General features: G+C 37.9%; 1 pseudogene; it reads right to left on the bottom strand.

Moving 5' to 3' along the window:
- Positions 1-559: 559 nt before the first annotated feature.
- LOC113178727 (dual specificity protein phosphatase 18-like) lies at positions 560-4,671 on the bottom strand (annotated as a pseudogene).
- Positions 4,672-19,634: the final 14,963 nt, after the last annotated feature.

The following is a 19,634-nucleotide window of genomic DNA, read 5'->3' as shown; positions in this document are numbered from 1 at the left end:
CTAGATCCCTTGAGGCCTGATGTCAGACCTGTTATCACAGGCCCTAGAGAATAAGGTGGCTGTCACAAGCCACCTTTATCAAAGAGTGGGGGTGGTGGATTTAAGACCTTGTCTCATAGAATAGCATTCAAGAAAAAAAAAAGATCTTTAAAAAATTTTACCCAATGGAATCTTTATTTGAAAATTATCTTCTGCATAAATTTGATCTAGAAAACCAGAGAGTGGTTACTTGGGACCCCTAGGGTTCCTAGAACACACTGCTTTAAGGCTACTTAACCAGGAGGTTGATACTTACTGTGAAAATTTCGGGGGGCGGGTACCATGATGCTTAAGGCTCTGGCTTTGGGTTTGAAGGAACAAAGTGGGATTATAGCAGATTTATTTCAGAGTTGGTCAGCTTGGGGAAAAATGGGTATCAGGATTCCAGACCTGCCACAGACATTGGAGCACAGTCTCTGTCCAGTGTATCCCCTGCCTCACTTCACCATCTGGCCAGCAGCCCAGGCCTGCCATTCTTGGGGTAGAAAACTTATCATCACCATCTAAAAGTTAAATAAATTTAATCTTTAAAGATGTGGATTATAAGATTAAAATCTGTAGCAATTCTTCCTTTTATCTTGCCCTTATAAAAGGCATCATCTGGTGTCTTCTGGTATCAACAAAGATAGATTGTTCAAGTTATGATCCTGGTATAATATCAACAAGAGGTCTGTATGCTGACCCTAAAGCAGGGATTAGGGAATGATTCACAGTGGAATCATCAAACTGACCTTCTTCTCATAGATGTCAGGGATCACTCACACTGGGGACTTGATCATGAACACAGTATTCTTACCAAACAGCTGTAACTTATACTGAATGAGCTGCTCCCAAAACCCAGGCCTGCTTATTGATATCCTGTTTCTAAATAAAATACAAAAAAAAGGCTGGGGGTGTGGCTCAGTGGTTAAGTGTCCCTGGGTACCAGGAAAAAATAAAAAGAAAAAGGCACAGTGGCACACACTGTAATCCAAGCAATTTGGGAGGTTGAGGCAGAAGCATTGCAAGTTTGAGGCCAGCCTCAGGAACTTAGCAAGATCTGTCTCAAAAAATAAAAAGGACTGGGATATAGCTTAATGGTAAATTGCCCCTGGATTCATTCCCCAGTACCAAAAACAAAAACAAAACAAAACAGATGATGGGCTGGCTTTACATGGTCCATGTGTGGCCCTACAGCAGGGATATGGCATGGTACTTCATGATGTAGGCAAGGCACAAAGCCCAACTAAGCAGCTCATGTCAGCAGCAAAGTGTAGCACTGTATAGCCCTGCTTTATTTCCACACTGTGGATATGTTGGAGATGGGGTCAAAGAAGTCATAGAGCTACACAATGGATATATCAGCCATAGGCACCTGTGTGTACTAGATATCCTCAGAGAAGGTATTTACATCTTCTACCAAGATGTTGATGACTGGGGTGATCTGGTTGCTGGATAGCAAGAGCTGGTTGTTGGCAGCCACACCACTTCTAATGTACAGGTTTCTGATGATCTGTTAAAGGCCACTGATTGAGGGATGCCAGAACTGAACCTGGAAGGCACGCACACAGGGGCACTATCTCCAGTTTGTGTTGTCGGCAGTTGACAACACATGAGGCCTACGTTTTTCTGCAGACTGTGTCCATGGAAAACTCACAAGGATGTTGTGAGCTGGGAATGGTAGCACAGATCTGTAATCCCAGCAACTGGGGAGGCTGCAGCACGAGGAAGACAAGTTCAAGGCCAGTCTCAGAAATTTAGATAGATCCTCCACTTCTCACTGGTGGAAAGTGAGGCATAGATGAAAGGACTTGTTTAGGGCCACACAGCAAGGTCTTTCTGGTTCATTATATGTAAGAAAAATCAACAAAACTGAAAAGCATTGTTTAAATTCTTGTTATAAAAATGGAATAAAATCCATGAGTTGATAGCTGCGAGTTACCTTCAGGGGTGAGCCAGGTAGGTTTCCTAGAGAATTGGCACAGGAACAGGCTTCTTTTCATCTTGTCTTTTCAAAGATGTTGGAGGCTTGATCCTCAGTGTGGTGACAGGAGGTGGTAGGCCATTAAGAAGTGGAACTTACTAGGTTTTTAGGTCAAGTGGGGACATGCTCTTAAAAGGGAATGTGGGACCCAAATTTCTCTTTGATTTCCTGTTTGAAAATGATATTGCTCATTCCCACATAATCACTCCCTCCACCCACTATGGGGCCTTCACCAGTCCCTGTGCCATGTTGTTTGGGCTTTCAGCATCCAAAACTATAAACTAAATAATCCTGCTTTCTTTACAAAATTAGCCTGCCTCAGATATTTTGTTATAGCATCAAATAGCAAACTAATATACCTATATGCTGAAATCTATAAAACATAGTTGAGAAAATTAAAGAGGACCAAAATAAATGGAAAGATATCCCATATTCATGGATTGGAAGATGTAATACTGTTATCAATACTCTCCATTTATCTATAGGTCCTATACAATACCTACCAAAATTCCAAGTTTTAACAACATGAATGAAATGAGTCTAAAATTCAAATGGAGTTACAAGAGACACATAATAGTACCCAAAAAAATTTTTGAAATAAAAGAACAAATTTTGGAGACTAACACTTTTCAGCTTTAAAATATACTATAAAACTGCAGTGATCAAGTTAATGCATAAATATAAAGTAGACATAAAGATCAATGGAATAAGTTGAGAGTCCTGGTAGAAATTCATACATGTATGGTCATATAATTTCCACAAGAGTGCCAAGGCAATTTTACGGTAAAAGAACAGCGTTTTTTAAAATATTTCTGGGACAACTGGATATCCAAGTGCAGAGGAATTCAACTTCTCATATCAGTACAAAATTGAATGGATTAAAGAAGTAAAAGTATGTTTACCAAAGCAAAAACAGGAGTAATTTTTATGACCTTAGATTAGACAATGTTTTCCTAAATATCACATCCAAAAGCATAAGCAACCAAAGAAAAATAAATAAATAAGTGAACTTCACAAAAAATTAATGTTCTGCAAAGAACACCATTAAGAAAATGAAAAGATAACCCACAAAATGTTAAAAAGTTCTTTGCAAATAATATATCCAACAAGGATCTAATATTCAAAATAAAGAAATAACTCTTACATTATTTTTAAATAATACCTACATTATTTTTAAATAACTCCTACATTATTTTTAAAATTCAATATTTTAAATGGGCAAAAGATTTGAATAGAAACTTTTAAGGATGGCCAATAAGCACATGAAAAAAAAGTTCTACATTATTAGTAATTAAAGAAATGCAAATCAAAACCATAATGAAATATCACTTCACACTCTGTAAGATGGTTCTAAGAAAAGGGGAAAAATACAGCAAATCGTAAGGGTTGTTGAGGATGCAGAGAAATTGCAGCCTTAATATATTGATATTGCTGGAGGGAATACAAAATAGTGCAACCAAGGTGGAAAATAACTTGACAGTTACTCAAAATGTTAAACATAGGGTTGTCACATGGCCTAGCAATTCCTCTCCTAGGTATATATCTAAGAGAATTGAAAATAACTTTTAATACAAAAATCATACAGGAATATTCACAGTGGCATTATTATATATATTCATAATAGCTAAAATGTGTAAACTCAAATCTTACCAACTGATAACAAACAAAATGTTGTATAATCAGTCAACAACATTTTATTGAGCCAAAAAAAGTAACGACAAGTTTGTGGGATAGCCCAGTGGTAGAGTGTTTTCCTGGTATGTGGAGGTCCTGAGTTTGGTCCCCAATACTTTAAAAAAATGAAGAACTTTGACTTACTATTATAACATGTATAAAACCTGCAAACATCATCATACTTAGGGGAAAAAAAGTCAAACAAAAAGGATCACATATGACTCCATTCATTGAAAGGTACAAAATACACAAATATAGAGAAATAGAAAGTATATCAGTGCTTACCAAAAATGTGGGGAATGAACAATAAAAAGTGAATGCTAAGTAGTACTGAATTTCCTTGAGGGATAATAAATATGTTTTGCAATTAGATAGTGATGATAGTTGTACAACTCTGTGAATATACTAAAAATCTAAACTAATTTTTTTTATATCTCAAAATGGTTAATTTTAGGACATGTGAATTATATCTCAATTTTAAAAGTATTTTAATACCATTTACAAGAGCATAAAAAATTAAGGAAATAATGATGCTTTTTTAATGAGTTTATAAAAGAAAGCCTATAGTCCTATTGATTCAATTAAATTACTGGCACGGAGAAAATCTTCCAATCTAACACCTTTATATATGACCCAGTTTTAAATAAATATTCTCCTGATGTTGTTATAATTTATTTTTTATATTTTATCACCTTTCCCAATAAAGTGGAGGAGGAGAGGATTTGAGTTGACTTATTGCCTTACTATCAACTGAATTATGATAGATGAATTTTATTTGTAAATAAACATATCTGTGAGTCAAGTGAATCCTTACTAATCTTCAAAGATATCTAGAGTAACTCAAAATTATACACTATAGATAACGTGTTTGCTGTCTGCCTGGCAGCCTGTGCATATTATCAGAGATTACTCCTAAACAAGTCATGATGATATGGCCCCACTTGTCCACTAGTAGAGGTAGAAAGTGCATCTCTTGCTCCTGCCACTTCCAGCATTTCTGGGAGATTGCTAATGTGGTGCCACAGGCATGCTCCACAATAATTTTCTGTGCATCTTCTGCTTTGCCTGCTCATCTCATCCTTGTAGCACTGCTTCTTTGAGATGACTCCTTTGAAGATAGCTGTTCAGCTGAGCATAATTTCACCTGAGTCTCTGTTCATATCTCCTCCTCCAACCTTGGAGAGGAAATAATGCTTCCTCTCAATTTCACAGTAGAGTAACACTTTTAAAAAACTTTATGGGCTCTCTCTCCTGCTAGCCCTGAGTAATCCTTGCTGCCCTGCTGGGTGGCTAGAGGAGCAAACCAGAGAGGGGAGCCGTCTCGGACCTAGCAATAGAAATAAGGTAATTGAGTCTTGTGTTTTTATTTCGATCTCGTCTAACTAACTTTATGCCTAGAACCTCATTATTTTTTTTTATTGGTCGTTCATAACATTACATAGTTCTTAATACATCATATTTCACTGTTTGATTCAAGTGGGTTATGAACTCCCAATTTTACCCCGTATACAGATTGCTGTATCACATCAGTTTCCCTTCCATTGATTGACATATTGCCTTTCTAGTGTCTGATGTATTCTGCTGTCTGTCCTATTCTCTACTATCCCCCCTCCCCTCCCCTCCCCTCCCCTCCCCTTTTCTCTCTCTACCCCTTCTACTGTAAATCATTTCTTCCATTTGTATTATCTTGTCTTGCCCCTCCTTTCCTCTTATATGACATTTTGTATAACCCTGAGGATCGCCTTCCATTTCCATGCAATTTCCCTTCTCACTCCCTTTCCCTCCCACCTCTCATCCCTGTTTAATGTAAATCTTCTTCTCAAGCTCTTCGTCCCTACCCTGTCCTTGTTTACTCCCCTTATATCAAAGGAGTCATTTGGTATTTGTTTTTTAAAGATTGACTAGCTTCACTTAGCATAATCTGCTCTAATGCCATCCATTTCCCTCCAAATTCTATGATTTTGTCATTTTTTAATGCAGAGTAATACTCCATAGTATATAAATGCCACATTTTTTTTATCCATTCATCTATTGAAGGGCATCTAGGCTGGTTCCACAGTCTTGCTATCGTGAATTGAGCTGCTATGAACATCGATGTAGCAGTGTCCCTGTAGCATGCTCTTGTTAGGGCTTTAGGGAATAGACCGAGAAGGGGAATAGCTGGGTCAAATGGTGGTTCCATTCCCAGCTTTCCAAGAAATCTCCATACTGCTTTCCAAATTGGCTGCACCAATTTGCAGTCCCACCAGCAATGAACAAGAGTGCCCTTTTCCCCGCATCCTCTCCAGCACTTATTGTTGTTTGACTTCCTAATGGCTGCCAGTCTTACTGGAGTGAGATGGTATCTTAGGGTAGTTTTGATTTGCATTTCTCTGACTGCTAGCGATGGTGAGCATTTTTTCATGTACTTGTTGATTGATTGTATGTCCTCCTCTGAGAAGTGTCTGTTCAGGTCCTTGGCCCATTTATTGATTGGGTTATTTGTTATCTTATTGTCTAATTTTTTGAGTTCTTTGTATATTCTGGTTATTAGGGCTCTATCTGAAGTGTGTGGAGTAAAGATTTGTTCCCAGGATGTAGGCTCCCTGTTTATCTCTCTTATTGTTTCTTTTGCTGAGAAAAAACTTTTTAGTTTGAGTAAGTCCCATTTGTTGATTCTATTTGTTAACTCTAGCGCTATGGGTGTCCTATTGAGGAATTTGGAGCCCGATCCCACAGCGTGTAGATCATAACCAACTTTTTCTTCTATCAGATGCCATGTCTCTGATTTAATATCAAGCTCCTTGATCCATTTTGAGTTAACTTTTGTGCACGGCGAGAGATAGGGATTCAGATTCATTTTGGTGCAAATGGATTTCCAGTTTTCCCAGCACCATTTGTTGAAGATGCTATCCTTCCTCCATTGCATGCTTTTAGCCCCTTTATCAAAAATAAGATAGTTGTAGTTTTGTGGATTGGTTACTGTGTCCTCTATTCTGTACCATTGGTCCACCCGCCTGTTTTGGTACCAGTACCATGCTGTTTTTGTTACTATTGCTCTGTAGTATAGTTTGAAGTCTGGTATCGCTATACCGCCTGATTCACACTTCCTGCTTAGTATTGTTTTTGCTATTCTGGGTCTTTTATTATTCCATATGAATTTCATGATTCTTTTATCGATTTCTACAAGATATGCCATTGGGATTTTGATTGGCATTGCATTGAACTTATATAGGACTTTTGGTAATATCGCCATTTTGATGATGTTAGTTCTGCCTATCCATGAGCAGGGTATATTTTTCCATCTTCTAAGGTCTTCTTCTATGTCTTTCTTTAGGTTTCTGTAATTTTCATTGTATAAATCTTTCACCTCTTTTGTTAGGTTGATTCCCAAGTATTTTATTTTTTGGGGGGATATTGTGAATGGAGTAGTTGTCCTCATTTCCGTTTCAGAGGATTTGTCGCTGATATACAGGAATGCCTTTGATTTATGCGTGTTGATCTTATATCCTGCCACTTTGCTGAATTCATTTATTAGCTCTAATAGCTTCTTTGTAGACCCTTTTGGGTCTGCTAGGTATAGAATCATATCATCTGCAAATAGTGATAATTTAAGTTCTTCTTTTCCTATTTTTATGCCTTTAATTTCTTTCGTCTGCCTAATTGCTCTGGCCAGTGTTTCGAGGACTATGTTGAACAGAAGTGGTGAGAGAGGGCATCCCTGTCTTGTACCAGATCTTAGAGGGAATGCCTTCAATTTTTCTCCATTCAGAATGATGCTGGCCTGTGGCTTATCATAGATTGCTTTTACAATGTTGAGGTATGATCCAGTTATCCCTAATTTTTCTAGAGTTTTGAACATAAAGGGATGCTGTACTTTGTCGAAAGCTTTTTCTGCATCTATCGAGATGATCATATGGTTCTTATTTTTAAGTCTATCGATGTGGTGGATAACATTTATTGATTTCCGTATATTGAACCAACCTTGCATACCAGGGATGAATCCTACTTGATCATGGTGTATAATTTTTTTGATATGTATTTGAATCCGATTCGCCAGAATTTTATTGAGGATTTTTGCATCAAGGTTCATTAGAGATATAGGTCTGTACTTTTCTTTCTTTGAAGTGTCTTTGTCTGGTTTCGGAATCAGGGTGATGTTGGCCTCGTCGAACGAATTTGGAAGTTCTCCCTCTTTTTCTATTTCCTGAAATAGCTTGAAAAGTATTGGTGTTAGTTCCTCTTTAAAGGTTTTGTAAAACTCTGCTGTATACCCATCCGGTCCTGGGCTTTTCTTAGTTGGTAGTCTTTTGATGGTTTCTTCTATTTCCTCTATTATTATTGGTCTGTTTAGGTTGTCTATGTCCTCCTGACTCAATCTGGGCAGATCATAAGACTTAAGGAATTTATCTATGCCTTCACTATCTTCTATTTTATTGGAGTATAAGGATTCAAAATAATTTCTGATTATCATCTGTATTTCTGAAGTGTCTGTTGTGATATTGCCTTTTTCATCCCGTATGCTAGTAATTTGGGTTCTCTCTCTTCTTCTCTTCGTTAGCATGGCTAAGGGTCTGTCAATTTTATTTATTTTTTCAAAAAACCAACTTTTAGTTTTGTCGATTTTTTCAATTGTTTCTTTTGTTTCAATTTCATTAATTTCAGCTCTGATTTTAATTATTTCTTGCCTTCTACTTCTTTTGCTGTTGTTTTGCTCTTCTTTTTCTAGGATTTTGAGATGAAGTATGAGATCATTTATTTGTTGGTTTTTTCTTTTTTTGAGGAATGAACTCCAAGCAATGAATTTTCCTCTTAGAACTGCTTTCAATGTGTCCCATAGATTCCGATATGTTGTGTCTGTGTTTTCATTTGACTCTAGGAAGTTTTTAATTTCCTCCTTAATGTCTTCTAGAACCCATTGATCATTAAGCAACCTATTGTTCATTCTCCAGGTGATGCTTGATTTTTCCTTCCTTCTTTTATCATTGATTTTCAGTTTCATTCCATTATGATCAGATAAGATGCATGGTATTATCTCTACCCCTTTATATTGTCTAAGAGTTGCCCTGTGACATAATATATGGTCTATTTTTGAGAAGGTTCCATGTGCTGCTGAGAAAAAAGTGTAATTACTTGATGTTGGGTGGTATAGTCTATATATGTCAATTAAGTCTAGGTTATTAATTATGTTATTGAGTTCTATAGTTTCCTTATTTAACTTTTGTTTGGAAGATCTGTCCAGTGGTGAGAGAGGTGTATTAAAGTCTCCCATGATTATTGTATGGTGGTCTATTAGACTCTTGAACTTGAGAAGCGTTTGCTTGATGAACATAGCAGCACCGTTGTTTGGGGCATATATATTTATGATTGTTATGTCTTGTTGGTGTATGGTTCCCTTGAGCAGTATGAAGTGTCCTTCTTTATCCCTTTTGATTAACTTTGGCTTGAAATCTATTTTATTAGATATGAGTATGGACACTCCTGCTTGTTTCCGCAGTCCATATGAGTGGTATGATTTTTCCCACCCTTTCACCTTCAGTCTATGAATATCTTTTCCTATCAGATGCATCTCCTGTAGGCAGCATATTGTTGGGTCCTGTTTTGTGATCCATTCTACTAGCCTGTGTCTCTTAATTGGTGAGTTTAAGCCATTAACATTTAAGGTTATTATTGAGATATGATTTGTTCTTCCAGCCATATTTGTTTATTGATGTTACTAAACCTGATTTGTTATCCTCTTTGACTACTTTCCCCCCTTTACTGTCCTACCTCCCATTGTTGGTTTTCAATGTTATTTTCCATTCCTCTTCCTGTAATATTTTGCCAAGGATTTTTTGAAGAGATGGTTTTCTAGCTGCGAATTCTTTTAACTTTTGTTTATCGTGGAAGGTTTTAATTTCATCTTCTATCCTGAAGCTTAATTTTGCCGGATACACGATTCTTGGTTGGAACCCATTTTCTTTCAGTGTTTGAAATATGTTATTCCAGGATCTTCTAGCTTTCAGAGTCTGTGTTGAGAGATCAGCTGTTATCCTGATTGGTTTACCCCTAAATGTAATCTGCTTTCTTTCTCTTGGAGCTTTTAAAATTCTCTCCTTATTCTGTATGTTGGAGATTCAGTCGCCTGGGACAAACTGACCCCTCACACAGACTTACTAGTTATCGGCAGGTCTCCTTTCAGTGGAATATTGTTAGAAGATCTTCAGCAGGTCCCATGCAAGTGTATTTATGTGTCTCTCTGATCCTGTTACTGCGGAGGTATAGAAAATACTGCTTGCTCGCCGGCCGCCATGTTGGATCCCCCTAGAACCTCATTAATGAAACCACTGCGCAGGCCGCGTGGTAGATTTGGCGCCCACGAGGGGGGCATTCTAGATTAGTTAGATTGAGTGGGAGCGCGCTATAAAGATAAGGAAAAAAGATATAAGGATAAGGAAAAAGGAAATAAAGAAATAAAGGAAAAAGATAAAGATAAAGGAAGAAGTGACATTGGGTCACAAAAGTACCTGGAGTTATTGAAGGAAAGAGACGTTAAATTAATTAAAATGGGAAATTCAACTTCTTCTGATAAGGAAATGTACCTGACTATTTTAGACAGTATAATTAATCAGAAAGGGAAACAGATAAAGAAAACTCAGTTATCACAATTTTTAAAGATTGTAGGTGAATATTGTCCTTGGTTTTGTGAACAGGAATCTCCAAATTTACTGAAGAGGAAGGATCAGATATTGAAATTCAGGACTTAGAGAGAAATTTTAATAGGCTGCGCTTAACACCGCCTGCCCAAGCTATTCAAATTCGGCCGGTACCTGCTAGAAGGACCAAATTTAACAGGTATGCTAAATTAAAAATGACTCTTCTTACCCCAGTCCAGCAAGGTATTAAGAAGGCTCAAGAAATGGGGGAGGATACTAGTGGTTTTTACCTCTTTCCAGTTTTTGAGCAAACTGATGAACGAGATCAGAGAGTAAGAGTTCATACTGTAATCCCATTTAAAACTATTAAAGAATTAAAAAGTGCATGTGAGATGTATGGTCCAAATTCCCCTTTTGTTCAAAGTCTGATAGAAAATATTTGTTCACAACCCCTTCCTCCTAGCGATTGGATTTTTTTAGCCAGATCTTGTCTGAGCGGGGGAGATTACTTAATCTGGAAAACCTATTGGAGTGATTTCTGTAATGAGCAAGCAGAGAGAAACAGAAGGCAGGGCCTAGAAACGCCAGTAACGATGTTTTTAGGGACTGAAGATTTCGCAGCGTTAGAAAGACAATTAAATTATGATTTTGCAGTAAATTTAGGTCAAAAGTCCCGCGGTAGATGTTACATTTGTGGTAGAAACAATCATTTTGCCCGCGAGTGTCGCATGCGCAATTTTAAGTTCAGAGCTCCATTTTCTAACAATAATAGATATTACAGGACTCAACACCACTCGGTGGATTCAAATGGCGCAGATGAGCCCGCCTTCTCGCCGCCGGCATTTCCGCCTAGCCGGAACACAAACTTCCGGTCGGCCCGCCCCCGGGACGAAAGTGAGGAAGTAGGTGGTCGCGCAATGTGACGTCATGGCGCCGACCATGGGGGCCGCCATCTTTGATTTTACCGGAGAGGAACAAACAGTTTCCGTACAAACCCCTAATGATTTTCAAGGCTTTTAAGAGAAATTAATTGGCAGAAGCCATCCTTAAAACTAACTACTTCTAAATTAAGTCCTTTATTTCAGATATTACAAGGGAATCCTTCTCCAACCTCTCCATGTCAGCTAACCTTGGAACAACTTTTAAGAGAGTAAAAAATACAATTAAAAATGCTTCTAGCTTACGTAAAAAATTTAGTATTACCAGAGAACAAGCTCGTCAGATTGTAAGCCAATGCCCAAAGTGTGTTATTCACACTCCATCACTGCCATCAGGGGTAAATCCCCGTGGATTAAAACCAAATCAGATATGGCAGATGGATGTAACTCATATTCCTCAATTTGGTAAGCAATGTTATGTGCATGTCATAGTGGACACTTATTCTAGATTTATTTTTGCCACAGCACGTACTAAGGAAAATGCTCAACATGTAATTTCTCATTGCTTAGCAGCTTTTTCCGTTTTAGGGTGCCCTATGCAGATTAAAACAGATAATGCTCCAGCTTACGTAAGCTCTTCTTTTCAACAATTTTGCCAAGAGTTTAAAATTAATCATAAAACAGGGATTCCTTATAACCCCCAAGGTCAAGCCATTGTGGAACGAGCTCATTTATCTATTAAGCTTCAATTACAAAAATTAAAAGGGGGGAATAGGATTGTGACTCCCCAAAATAGCCTTAATCATGCCTTGTTTGTTTTAAATTTTTTAAACTGTGATACAGAAGGTCACACTGCTGCTGAGAGGCAAATGTCTCCTTCAGTAACAGGCCCCTTAGGCAGAGTTCTGTGGAAAGACTTACAGACTGGTCAATGGAAGGGACCAAATCCGGTAATAATGTGGGGAAAAGGCCATGCTTGTATCTTCCCAGAAGGCTCTTTCCGTCCTATTTGGGTGCCTGAACGTGCTATCAGACATGGAGGAGATAGAACCAAGATTCAAGCGACTGAGGATCGACCCAGAGGAGCCACTACCCAGAAGGAGGAGATTTCGGAAAAGGATGAAGAAAGACCAGATTGAACCAGTCGAAAAGCTTATTTCGTGGAAAGACGTAAAAAAACTAACAACCCAGGCTTCCCAAATACTTCGACGCCTAGGAAAGAACAGGACCCCAGTCTTGATGGTAGCAACAGTAATTGCCCTACTGGGCTGTCAGGTAAAAGGGAATCAAGTAGACACTTATTGGACATATTTCCCAGATCCACCCGTGGTACACCCAGCTGTGGGGACTGGAGAATCTATTCCAGTATTTACTAATGACTCATTCATGATGGGAGGATTTACACATACTCATATTACTCCCAATCATGTGACTAGATTTAATTATTCTGGCTACAGTGCCCAATTACCTTTGTGTTGGTCACATGATAAACATGCTGGCTGTCTGAAAGTATCATTTGAAGAAAAGACAGCGATTGGTAAACCTAGACTGACAAATAATTCTATTTATGGGGATTTAAAACCTAATATTAGATCAGTAATTAAAATGGGACTTTCCCATAACAAGCCAGTCATTTCTGCAAAACCTCACAGATATCCCACTGTCCAAATAGTTCTATAATTGAGATCGGCACCTTTCCTAAATGGATGGATTGTGTAAATGCCTTTCCTGTACAACATAAGGTGTCTAAAGATAGTGGGTATATTTTAGACTGGTCTCCAAAGATTGATAAAAGACAATTACAAAGAAATTCTGCTATGACACCTGCAGGATTTGTTAGTAATATTTTGACTTATAGTGAAGGAGGTATTCAAAAAGATATTTGGCGCTTAATTGCTGCCTCAGAGTATTTACATTTTACAGATAAGCCTTTACCAAAATTTGTCGGCAAGAACTGTAAAGAGGGATCTTGCTATGGCTTAAGAGCTTGTGTCCAATCTCCTTATGTTTTAATTATTGGAAATGTGAAAATTAAATGGATGGGTGACAGATATGTTATTGCTTGTAATAAGTGCAACCTAACCAATTGTATTACTAGGTATAATGGAGGAAAAGGAGTGCTGATACTTCATCAGCCCTCTTTTGTTTTATTACCTGCTAATATTTCAGAGCCATGGTATGCTGATGCTGGTTTACAAGTCTTGCAGCAAATTCATGCTCAGCTAACAAGACCTAAACGTGCTATTGGAGTCATCATTGTTGGTGTGTTAGCACTGGTCTCATTTATTGCCTCAACTGTCTCTGCGTCTCTGATGTTGTCTCAAAATATTCAGCATGCAAAATTTCTTAATAATTTAGCTCAAAATACTTCCAAGGCTCTGCGTAATCAAGTAAATATTGATGAAAGGATTGAGACTAAATTAAATGCCTTAGAGGCAACTGTTATAGACATAGGTAATGAACTTTCAGCCTTAAAATTTAAGGAGAGGCTTAAATGCCATGCTAATTATAAGTATGTATGTGTTACAGCTGCCAAGTACAATGCTTCTCTCTGGGATTGGGAGAAGGTTAAAAACCATTTATTGGGTATTTGGCAAAATAGTAATAATAGCTTGGATATTCTGGAACTTCATCACCATATCCAAGACATTCAAAATAATAGAGCTGATTTTTCAGATCCTTCTTCTTTGGCTAACCAAATATTGAAGGAGTTAAATGGATTCAATCCTGGAAATATTCTTAAACACTCCACTTGGTACATTATTGGATTATTCTCTTTGCTGTTAATTCTCTCTTGTATTGTAACTATAGGATGGCGAGTCTTCCAATCAAGAATCCAGGAACTCCAGAGAATGAACCGCCGCCTCATTTTTAAGACAAAAAAGGGGGAATATGTGGGAAGCCATTCTCACACTTGATCGGGTGCCTCCCGTTGAGGGTCTGAGGCACTTTGGCATAAGTCGAAGTTTTTCCCGGCCCTCTCCTGATGAGAGAGCCCATCCGTGTGGGGGTGTGCCTGACCACTGACCCCGGGGACCCAATCGCTGACCCTGACTTTGGAGTGCAGCCCCCCCTCAACCTTCATTGGATGGAATTCTCCCCTGAATCTCTGGTTCCCTAATAAAAGGCTACTCCCCGGCGTGCTCTCTCTCTCTCTCCTGCTAGCCCTGAGTAATCCTTGCTGCCCTGCTGGGCGGCTAGAGGAGCGAACCAGAGAGGGGAGCCGTCTCGGACCTAGCAATAGAAATAAAAAAAAAAAAAAAAAAAAAAAAACTTTATGGAAGACCTGAGGATGAGAAAATCTAACAAAGAATGTACTTTGTACTAGAATGATTTTTAGAGATTATAGGGCCAAATGTGTCCTTGAATCTGTGCCTGACTCTTGCCAGGGATCTGTGAAGTAAGAGCCACTCCACTACCCCAGTGGATCTGCAAGTGAGCATATGCCTCAGAGTTCATGTTCAATATCCCTTCTGTCCTAGAAAAAGAAGAAAATTCTCCAACTAAAATATACTTTTTTTCAGTAAAAACCCTCCTTACTCCATCATACCCTTTCCATAAATTACTTTTTTGCTAGCAATTCAATCAAGAGATGATGAGGATCTAAACAAAAGTAATAATAGAAAAGATGAAAAAAAAGGTAGAAAATGCAAAACTGTAACCTGGCATGGTGGTGCACATCTGTAATCCCAGTGTCTTGGGAGGCTGAGGCAGGAGAATCACAAGTTTGAGGCCAGCCTCAGCAATTCAGTGAGGTCCTAAGCAAATTAGCAAGATCCTGTCTAAAAAATTTTTTTTTAAAAAATGAAAAGATTGGGGGGGCTGGGGATGTGGCTCAAGCGGTAGCGAGCTCGCCTGGCATGCATGCGGCCTGGGTTCAATCCTCAGCACCACATACAAACAAAGATGTTGTGTCCGCCAAGAACTAAAAAATAAATATTAAAAAATTCTCTCTCTCTCTCTCTCTCTCTCTCTCTCTCTCTCTCTCTCAAAAAAAAAAAAAAAAAAAAAAGAAAAGAAAACATTGGGGATGTGGCTCAGTGGCTAAGTACCCGGCTTCAATCCCCTGTACTAAATGTTGAGAGAGAGAGAGAGAGAGAGAATGCTAAGCTGTAATTAACAAAAGGTAGTGATCAATTAGAAATTGGAACTGAAAAAACAGAGAGTGAAAAAAAGACTAAAAGCTGAGCACAGCTGGGAGTCTGTTTAAAAAAGGGTTTGTATATTTAAAGTTTTGGGTCATAAAGTCAAAATAAGGATGAAGTCTAAGTGCTTTATGTTCTCATGTAAACATGAAGTCCAGAGGTAGAAAGAAACACAGTTTTCATTGAATTACATAGTCATATACATGGTCTTCTGTCAGGGCTGTACAGTAGAACTCTTAGGAAAAGAAGCCAATTAACCTAGATAATCCAGCTCGTGGACTGCAGAATCAAGTGACTTCCAGCACCAGTTTTGTCAGTGCCCAGTGTTGTACATAGTAGGACTTCAGAGAACTTAGCAAGGAAACCAGAGACCCAGCAGAGGTGTCTTTGCCAAAGTCTGTGCAAAGACCAGAGGAAATTTGGATTCCATGGGCCTATGGTAGTAGGTAAACTATAGGATTATCAGGAATTGTGGGAGAAGAGAGAAAAAAGAATCTAAACTTCAGGGATTCTTAACCCTGTTTTCACCACAGATATGTCTGTTGAAACCAACCTATGGACCTCTTTTAAAAATGAGGATTTTTAAATAAAGTACATAGGATCAAAAATATATATTATACTTATAAAGCTCATAATTTTTTAATTTGTGACATAAGTATGCTTTCTTATTAACGCTAAATAAGTTATTTTCAAATACTCTGGTTTGAAGTAGTGGAAGTAGTGATGTATATAAATGATACTTTAAGATCTATGGTAACTTTGATATGCTAAAAAATATATGAGATTTCCATTGGTGACAGTTGTAGGCATTGCTAATATTACTGCTTTGTTGTCTAAATTCACAATAGAAGTAAATTATAAATTTTAAATTGAGGTGTATGAAAATGAGAAATTAGTTAGATCATTTATTATAATTACAAACCATCCTAAGCAACTCTGGTGGCATTGCTGTATTAGATAACAAGATAATGATATAAATTCTGACTGAACCATTAATTTTCAAATGTTGTAAAACCTAGTACATGAAAATAGGACAAGGAAAATATTAAGTGTGTAATTTTAAAAGGTGAATTCATTTCCGTATACAATTTTAGGGTAGGACAGAGAATAAGATACTGAGGCTCTTGGTTCATTGTGACAATTGTCTTGTTGAACCCTTTTTAAGTCAATATATCTTTGAGGACCCAAGAAGGGAGAAAGGCCAAATAAACTTTTCCTCCATTAAAAGTGTTCTTGTCAGATCTTTTGGTCTCCGCAGTAAAAAAGCTAATACAGGATGGGAACAATTGAAAGGTTAAAGGGCCAAGGTGCTATAAACTTCTGAAGTTTTGCCTTTGTTCTTCTAATATTCTCCAAGAAACTAAGAGCAATTCTTTTCTCACTTTTCATTATATTCTTCATTACATTATATTGTTCACTGTTCACTTTAAATACCATATTTTATCCATAGTGAGGAGAGTGTCTCAGTGTCTCTCTCTCTCTCTCTACTTCCTGGTGCCATGTCCTGAGCTACTTTCCTCCATGTTGCAAAAAAAAGCAAGCAGCTTCTCAGCAAGGTGGGTGAACAATGGGGAAAAAACATATCACTCACATGGACTGCATTAACAAGCAGAGGTTTCTATCCTCATATCAGATAAAGTGAACTTTAGGCCAAAGTTAGTCAGAAGGGACAAAGAAGGCCATTTCATACTACTTAAGGAAACTATACGTCAATAAGACAAAGCAATCATAAATATTTATGCCCCAAACAATGGAGCATCTACATATATCAAACAAACCCTGCTCAATTTCAAGAATCAAATAGATCACAACACAATAATACTGAGTAATTTTAACCTGCCTCTGTCACCACTGTTTGGATCTCCAAACAAAAACTAAATAAAGAAGCTATAGAAGTAAAAAATACAATTGATAATTTAGACTTAACAGATATATATATATATAGAATATTTCATCCATCAATGACTGAATATACTTTCTTCTCAACTGCACACAGATCCTGCTCTAATTTAGACCATGTTATGCAAGCTATCACATATGTTGACATACAATTGTAATATTTACCTTAATATATTTTAGCACCTGTAGGGTTATTTTGATAGTTCTCTTTCCATTGATATGAATTTTTGTGTTCTTGGCTTTTTCTTGATCGGACTTTTTTTTATCAAATTTTAGCTGTATTATCTTCTCTATTTCATATATTTCTGTTCCTGCTCTTATATTTTCCTTCTTCCTACATAATATGAAAATAATTTGATTATTGTTCTAGCTTCTTTCTGATACAAGTACTTTAAATTATAAATGTTCATCTGAGTACCATTTTATTCCAGAGATCCTGATATTTTAAGCTCTTATTATCACTTAGTTCAAAGCACTTTTTATTTACTTTTCTTGTGCTTTCTTCCTTGACCTCTGAAACATTTATAAGTGTGCCATTTAATTTTGAAATAGTTGACATGTGGGGCTGGGGTTCTATGTGTCTTAAGGTGATTGATTTCTAATGTAATAAACCATGCAGGAAACACACATGATTTCAAGTTTTAAAAAGAAATGAAAATGCTTTTTATATTGATTGTATTAATTACATATATGTCAAAAACTGATCAAATTTCAAGTATGTGTATTTTATTGCACTTTAATTTTACCTCAATAAAGCTATGGGGGTAAAAGAAAAGAATACCATGTTGCCATTTTTCTCCCAGTGACCACCTCTTTAGTTTGACTCAACTTTATATCCTCTCTTTGGTGGCTTCACCTGATGTTGATCATCTTTAAAAAGCATTGGAAACACTTAAAAACACTGTCTAATACTTTATCTCCATTTAAAATGCTTATATTTTCATCATTTACGTATGAGATAACACTGGTATTTCTGTCCCCTTCCTTTGTTGCACATTATCTTTACCAGAAAGACATGGCAGGGTTCTCTTCCATCTTTAATCTTTATCTCTTTCATCCTGCCCCATGTTCACAACAGGTGGAATGGAGGCAACTGAGGATACACTAACATCACCTCATGAGAGGTTTGTAGCAAAGAATATCAACAGAACAAACAGATCCAGTGAGTATGATAAATGTAACTGCAGTGGAATGAAGTCCGGAGCTGATGGGGGGTGATGAGCAGAATAGAAAGAAGCAAGAGACACTGTTTGAGGAAGGTGCTCTGGGAGCCTGTTTGCCTTTGACCTGCACGATAAACATTTCTTGATTTCCTTGACTTCCACACTGCTGTCCAGTCCTACAAAAATGCCAGGCCTCTTTCCCCCACAGTAAGCTAATTCTTAAATTCAAAATAAGATCAATACATTGAACAAAAAAAGGATCAGAGTAGGGATAGAGGAAAGTTCTGGTCTCATGGACCCCACTCTGTGCTGCCCGCCACTAAACAAGACAGAGGCCACTGGGGTGGAAAGGGATCAGGTTTTCCCTAGAGGGCATATACTGAGTACCCTGCTATGACACTTAACTCCTAACACAATTATCTCCAATTTTTTTCTCATAGCCAATGTTTTTGACAATAATGTTTCAACTTGGGAAATTTCCAATCTTTGCCCTTAAGCTACAAAGGGAATTCTAGTTTTTTACAAACTTCAGATGTTCTCTGGGTTCCTGTGTGCCTTCAGTCCCCAAAAGAGACTAGGAATGGGGGGACCTGAGGAGGCATAGCCATTGCCAAGATCTGCATTTGAAAATGGCTCAGTGCCTGAGGACAGAGGTCTTCAGAGGAAGAAGGGCTGCTACAAGTTGTACAGTTGCCAGGTGTAAACATGCAAGTCAATTTCACCTCCCTTCAGCTGTATTCAAGATTTTTATCCTGTTGGAATTGAACGTACAACCTTGAGCACTGTCATACCAGAGATCTGTCTCTGAGCCAGTCCCCAACCCCTGTTGTCTATTTTTTTTTTTTTTTTTTGGTATTGGAAATTGAACACAGGGGTGCTCCTATCACTAAGTTACATCCACAGCCCTTTTTATTTTGTGACCAGATCTCTCTAAGTTACTGAGATTTGCCTTAAATTAGGGATCCTCCTGCCTCAACTTCCCAAGTCCATGTGATTACAGGAGTATATCCCCAGCCCAGCCATATCTCACTAGATGAACTTCTTTCTGTGGTGCTAAAAAGGAAACTCAGGGCTTCATGTATGCCAGGCAAAGCCTCTGGCATGTCACACCCCCATTCTGAACATTTTGTGCATGATTGAACCAAAGGGCACTTTACCACTCTGTTATGTCCCTAGGTCTTCATCAAACCACCACCACTACCACCCCGCCCTGCGTGCCACTCTGTGGTGGCAAGTGCTGGAGATTGAATCCAGAGCCT

The sequence above is a fragment of the Urocitellus parryii genome, chromosome 2, assembly GCF_045843805.1.
Source record: "Urocitellus parryii isolate mUroPar1 chromosome 2, mUroPar1.hap1, whole genome shotgun sequence".
In the NCBI taxonomy this organism is placed as follows: Eukaryota; Metazoa; Chordata; class Mammalia; order Rodentia; family Sciuridae; genus Urocitellus; species Urocitellus parryii.
The sequence above is the reverse complement of the archived record's forward strand: the minus strand, read 5'-3'. Positions and strand labels throughout refer to the sequence as shown.